The sequence below is a fragment of the Dermacentor variabilis genome, unplaced genomic scaffold (genome assembly GCF_050947875.1).
Source record: "Dermacentor variabilis isolate Ectoservices unplaced genomic scaffold, ASM5094787v1 scaffold_13, whole genome shotgun sequence".
NCBI classification, from domain to species: Eukaryota; Metazoa; Arthropoda; class Arachnida; order Ixodida; family Ixodidae; genus Dermacentor; species Dermacentor variabilis.
In genome coordinates this window covers 41,148,495-41,155,399 of record NW_027460291.1, presented here as the reverse complement: position 1 = coordinate 41,155,399, position 6,905 = coordinate 41,148,495, and the positions used below count along the sequence as shown (strand labels likewise).

The window sequence follows — 6,905 nt, the reverse complement described above, 5'->3', positions numbered from 1 at the left end:
CATGGAGTTTCTGGAGGACGATGACTCATTCTTCTTCCCTTTCCGATATGTCCATAATAGGCGGTAATAGGTCCACGATGAGCAGGTTGTATGTGCTTCATTTAACAATCATTTTAGTTTTCTATTCACAAAGGATGAAGGTTGTGTGCCTTGTTTTTACATGGATGGGCCTTCAATTCCTGATTGTTATTTCTGAGCATGGTATATGTCACTTGCTGTTAAAAATTGCCAAAAAGAAAACCCCTGTTCAGGTGGTATGCCAAATGCCTTCTTAAAACGCTTGGCCAAGCGATATCCTTGAAAATATTGTTTAGTAAATCGCTTCAGGATGGCACGCTTCCGGATGACTCGAAAACAGCACTAATAAAACTCTTACATAAATAAGGAAACAAGAATTGCATAAAAAATATCGACCAATTTCTCTGACTTGGACAACATACAATATTTTCGAACACCTAATCTATAAGCATGTAATCGTTTTTTTTTTTTGATGAGCATTGCGTCTTGACGAACGCTCAACATGAATTTCTGCAGGGCTTTACCACAGACACTCAATTATTAGAATATATTCAAGATTTTGCAAAACAATAAATAGTACAAAAGAAAGCGACGCTATGTTCATGGATTTAAGTAAAGCATTCGACAATGTAACCCACTGCTAATTACCTTACAAATTAAGTTTTTTACTCACAAAAATAAGCTACTAAAATGAATACAAGCATGCCCAACCAACAGCTCCCCATAAGTTAGGATAAACGACACTTCCTCCAACTTATTACCTGTCGCTTGTGGCGTTCCCCAGGGATCCGTGCTGGGTCCTCTGTTATTCTTGCTTTATATAAATGATATTGGCAGTAATGTATCTGGCAAAATTAAAGTTTACATGGGTGACTGCACACTATACGATGAAATTGCCTTACCGGAAGATCAAGTCATGCTAAATAGCGACTTTGGCAAAATAATTCGAAGATGCCATCAATGGTAAATGTCTGTTAACTATGAAAAGACCGTCTGTGTGATAATAACACGAACGGAAAAGCCCCTTCTCTTTTACTATTTTCCCCGGAACACTTATATTTCTGAGGTATCTCACTATACATATCTCGGCCATACACATATCTCACAATCTCCCCTGCTGAAAGCGTATCATACAATAGTTCGTCCTACTTTAAAATATGCAATGATCATTCGGGACCCCTACACAAAAATAAATATAGAAAAATTAGAAAGAATTCAAATGAAAGCTTTCCGATTTATCTACAATTCTTATGGTCCAATTTGTATAACAGTTCTCCTTAAACGTTGTGCCTTCTCTTCGATTAGAGAACGAATCGTGCTTCCCGATTAAAATTCTTTCTTCAGCTAATGAGTGGCCACTATTATACTGATACCTCGCACATCTTAACACCCTTAACTGGTTAAGCTACTCGTCATAAACAGTCTCGAACAGGAAACCCATTAACACTGCATAGCAATTGCTTCAAATGTTCTTATCTTACAAGAACAATAGTTGATTGAAATAAACGTCCTGATGAAGTCATTACACTAAATTCTTTATCCAGTTTTCAGGCGCACAAACATTCTTGGCTCAATCGCACATCTTTTCTTTGTTCCTTTTTTCATGCAATCTGTCCTTTTTGCATGTTGAATTGAAGCATCGGCATCATTGCTTGAATAGTATGTTTGTATGAATGTACTTGCATTTTCCCACCCTGCTAAGATCTTGTAAAAGATCCCAGTATCTGTGAATAAATTGTCTGAAGAAATAAATAAGATGGGAGGAGGCAAAAAGAAATAGAAACCTATCGACTCGCGTCTATAGACAGACTCTAGACTATGTATCAACAGAAGAACAAATCTATAGAAAGGCAGAGTCGTCTATAGAGAGGCTCTAGACTTTGTGTTAATAGAAGAACAAATCTATAGAAAGGCAGAGTCGTCTATAAGAAGTGTGTTGATTTCTATAGAGAGAACTCTTTTTTTTAAGGGATGGTAGTAACGGGAGTAAGGATTTTTTTACGGCACGCCGGCCCCTTCTATAGTGCTGCAACAACATTGAAATCAGTTGATAGGCTGCTTCTTTTATGCGAAAGGCTGGGGACGTCCCTCCACACGTCGAAAGCTGCCGTCTGCGTGGTAGCTTGCGAAACAGTAATCTTTACCGGGAAACGTATGCGGGGGGCTCTACGTGCTTGGTATTGTTGTCAGGAGTGCCTTATACTCAATTAAGTGGTTCGGATGATGTTTGTATACTTGTTCTTTATTGAAACGTTCGCTGTTTGATTTGTTGTGTGCTTGATTTCAAATTATGCATGTACGGTTCGTTTTACTTAGCTGACTAATTAAAGATTCTGCCTTAAGGGGGCACGAAGCATTGCTCCCGGCCCTACACCGCCGCCGCGATCGGCCAACATTTTTGCTGCCGGATGCGGACACAGAAAATGCAGACGAATTAGAGTTTACCAGATTCGCTGTAATTATGTACGACGATTACGATATTCTCTAATGCGAAATTTGAGCTCAGCAGTATACGAGTTTTCGATTCGCGATATGCTGAGACAAAGAACTTGAGACCGAAATCACCTCACCAAGTGACAGTGGGCCAGCGCCGTCAGCGCCTTCGCAGAGGGAGGGGCAGTATGGGAACGGTGCCATGACGAGCCGCATCGGAATCAGCTGCGGAAGAAGACGACGAAGGAGGCAGCAGTGGCACGAGCACGTTCACGCGGTTGCGCCGAGGGGCGGCGACGCTCTGGCCAGGATTGGCCAACTAAGTGCTGCAGGCTCAGCGTGAGAGCCGCCGTAGCCCAATGGACAAGGCATCGGTATTCTAAACCGAGGATTGCGGGTTCGAGTCCCGCCGGCGTTGCACTTATTTTGCGTTCGGGCTTCTCGTTTTTTTTCATCTTTAATCGTCATCTGCGCCACTTAAAATTTTTAGTGACGCAAAGCACAAATAAGAGCAGATGCCGTCTCTTACTTTTGCTACAGCCGAAATGTTGATGAAGCCTTCTACATGGCTCCTTCGGTTCTTATGTGTCCTTTGTACTGGAAGTCTCACATTTTAAAGCTTATTTTTGTACTGAATTTTTGTCATCTGCGTCGCCATGCATATTGTTGAGAGGGATAAAGTAAGCAGCATTCGCATTTTTATGAGACAACAGAGTCAATGATTGAACTGTCTCGTAAAGAAACTTCTATGTTGTTCGCCTTCGGGGAGCTAGCTTTGTTCACCTCAAACATACATGACGATTCCCGCTTCTTGCAATCTCAGAACCACTCATCTTGTTCGCCGATTCTTGTTGTCGTCGTCGTAGACCTGAGTTTTTGTAGCCCATATCCAAAGCTGAAGATTGGCGATGAATTGCGTGTTTAATTTGGGTGTATAAAAACTAGGGAAATAATAATTTGAACATCGCTACTTTTCTGAAACATTTCTCTGAAAGCGAAAAGAGAGTTGCGAAACACAGCGCAGGCATAGCTTTTTTTCATTCTCATTTTTTTCTGAATACATGTTCGATGTGCACCCCGAAAAGAAACGAGATGAGGCCTGTCGGAAATGCGCTGTGGAAGTTATTTGCAAAGAAAAAGCCCTGAAATTCACCTCACTATATAATTAGGCTGCAGACGAATGCGCTGTTCGTAAATGCTTTTTTGTTAGCCTTTTGTAGTTTTGTGACATTTTCTTCCCCGGCATTTTGGCGTGTTTAAGCAACTCTTCAAACAAAATATTCACCGGCGGTGGACTAGTTGTAATACTAGACGGTGATTACCCACACTGGCTGCTCAACACCAATAGTCCTCTTTATGGCTGCTCAGTATCAACGTAAATCATGGTGCATTTTCATTGTTACCTACATCAACTATGACGCTAAAATCAACAGTCCTGATTGATCGCTTCCCGTAAAACATTCCCTATAGTGGAAGCGATAAAGAGAGCGCGTTATCAAATCATGTAAACGACAAATCTAGACTATGCCCGAGTCGCCTACACTACATGCAGCCGGTTCGCTCTACGAAACGCGCTCACCTAATCATGAGCTATTGACGGAAAACATCCTTGCTAAAACTTAACGTTCAGTGTAGTTGTCGTGTAGTTGACGTGTGACAGACACCAAGGTAGGGGGAGACACCGCACACCGCAGAAACAAGCGTTACGTGCCTGGCGCTGCCGTTGAGAATTGAAAATGACGTGGAAACATGGCGCGCCGCCGTTGCGTGGCACTAAAATCTCGCAAGCTGCCACCCAGGGTGACGAGGGTGCGAGTGCCATTTTCCGAAAAGTCCGAGTGCCCTTTTCCTTTTCATTACAGGGGCTCTCTCTCTCTCTGCGCGCCATGAGCGCGAAATGGGTTGCTTTTCTTTTCCATTTTTTCTGTTTATTTTTCATGGATAAAGGAAAGGCATTGCTGCGTTGTATTACAAACGCTGTGGGCTATCGTATGGAAATGAAACGCACACTTTGATGAGTTCAGTGTTTCCCAAAGCCGTTACAAGGCCCGTCAGTGGCTTGCGTCATTGCCAACGACGATGAGTAATACAATGCATTTCTGGCATATCTTCCAGCGTACTGCCAAGTGGGATACCTGCACACATGTTGGTGCAAGTTTTCTGTTCCAATCATAGCTCAAATAAACCTATACAGTAATTGCGTACGCTTATGCTCGGCCCACAGGAATACCTCCTGCGAAGCACTGGGTGGGTTCAGATGATTTGGCACTTAATTAAATGAGTGAGAAACTGATGACATTATTTAGCCGGATATCAGTCTACGAAAAACCACCCGATATTGCTGACGCAGCAGAGATATGAGGGCAACGTGAAAAGTATCTGAGTATCGGAAGACACACAAGGCGCACAGGACATGTGCGACATCGGTTCATCGCACACTCACAAAGTCTGTGTTGTCAGCTACAAACATTACGAGTCTCTGTGCTGTTAGCTTGATGCCTGTTTCCAATTCGCTTGTAGCTAGAATTGGTGTTCATAACATGCGTTAGAAGGATTGGATCGGCGTTTTGTTTTCTTTATTCTACTGCCGCAATGGTCATGCTTTGACAACTGTGAAGACTGTCTTGGGATTGCCGAGAGCGACTACGTGGCTCATGTCATATGATCAATAAATGCGGAGATATGCACAATGTGTATGCTAAAATCTACGCATAGGCTCAAAAGCAATCGCACCAGTATACAACTCCAGTGGCTAATATCTACCGTATCTCCGTATTATCCACCGGTATGTGCGCTTGTCTACAGCGTACACGGGTTGTGCCGCCGATGAACGACTTTTGTCTGTAGTGAATCTATAGACGGCATGTAAACCTAAAGCAATAGGACTTTTACACTATCGGCTATCTTCTTGTTCATCTCACGCCTTACCACCGTTGGTATATGGGATGTTCGCTCATGTTGAGTAAAACCTTTGGTGACGTGCCGCTCTATGGCCTTCATCGGTGGTGATATAGGAAACCGTGGAGAATAATTCGAATTGCAAAGCAGTATGCAGGGTGCTTCACCTAAATTGAGCCGAACATTAAAATATACAGACGCTACGTAGCTGGAGAGAACAAAGGTAATGTTTGCCGTCGGTTTCAAGCACTCAGTTTATTTCTTGCTTTCCCCTAATTAGGTCATTTGTCTTAATTGAAAAGTCACAAGGAGAAAATTATAGAGCAATGCGAGAGACTCCCGCTCTTTGTGGCTCAAAATGTGCTACATAAAAGTGTTTTTCTGGGCGTAAAACAAGCTCGCGAATAGGCGCAATGTACGTGCTCGAGCGGCAGTCCCGTGGCAATATATATACATGCAGTGTGTTTCATGGAATACTTTGAAATTCTTTTTATTTTGTAAAGGTCTGTTCTTGTTGACGAGCTGGTCTACTCGCAGGGGCGGATACCACTTGCACTAAAATCTGAAACACAAAATCGACTAATTAACAAGAATCCGGTACTAAACTTTTTAGCTAACTATCTTATGGCCCATATTGCAATTTACAAATTCAAGCAGTGGGTTTCGCAAGGCGGATCCACTTGGAACGCATTCTCAGGATGACACCAGTTTCGAAATGTAAATTCCCGAACTTTGCGAAAAAATGCATTGGCGTTCCAGTTACCCCTGTGCTTGAGTGCATGTAATGACGTTTTGTTAACAATTAAATGGTAGTCCTACGTAAAGTGCGGGAGTTTATATATCGAAACTTGTGTCAGCTTGAAAATTCGTTCCAAGTGGTTCCGCCTTGCGAAATCTACTGTTTGCATTTGTAAATTGCAATATGGGCAATCAGATATTTAGCCTAGCCTTAGGAGCTCCACGGCTGGAATTTGCAAATTGCAATATGTGCCATAATGTAAATACATAAAAACTTAATACGTAATTTCTTATTCGTTAGTCGATCTTGAATCTCAATTTTTTGCGCAAGTATTGTCCGCCGCTTCGAGTAGACCAGCTCATGAACTAGGATTGTGATATCTGCAACAGGCAGCTTTTAAACATATTCGAAAGTCTTCGCTGACACACCATGTATGTGGTGTGTGGCGGCGGCGGCGAACAAAGCACGTTGGCTGCGTTGGTGCAGCACAAGAGAATAAACAGCACCTAAGTGAAAACATGTTCTTTCTTAGTGTCAAACTGCTCGGCTGATGTACCGTGTTTTCACGTACGTCGAGTTCATTTCTCTGTGCTATATATATATATATATATATATATATATATATATATATATATATATATATATATATATATATATATGTCTGTGTGCGTGTGTGTGTGTGCACGCGAACAAGGTATAGACTCGGGATGGACAAAAAATATACACCTTATCGACTCTTGTCCATAGACGCTCTATAGACTAAGAAATAATAAGGAAAAACCGAAACTGCATCGAATTTTTTCTTCAGGTAATCAGT

At 42.1% G+C, this 6,905-nt stretch overlaps 1 non-coding gene across 1 annotated transcript; it reads left to right on the top strand.

Moving 5' to 3' along the window:
- Positions 1-2,796: 2,796 nt before the first annotated feature.
- Positions 2,797-2,871, top strand: TRNAR-UCU (transfer RNA arginine (anticodon UCU)). Its single transcript has one exon. It is a non-coding gene; the product is annotated as a tRNA-Arg (tRNA).
- Positions 2,872-6,905: the final 4,034 nt, after the last annotated feature.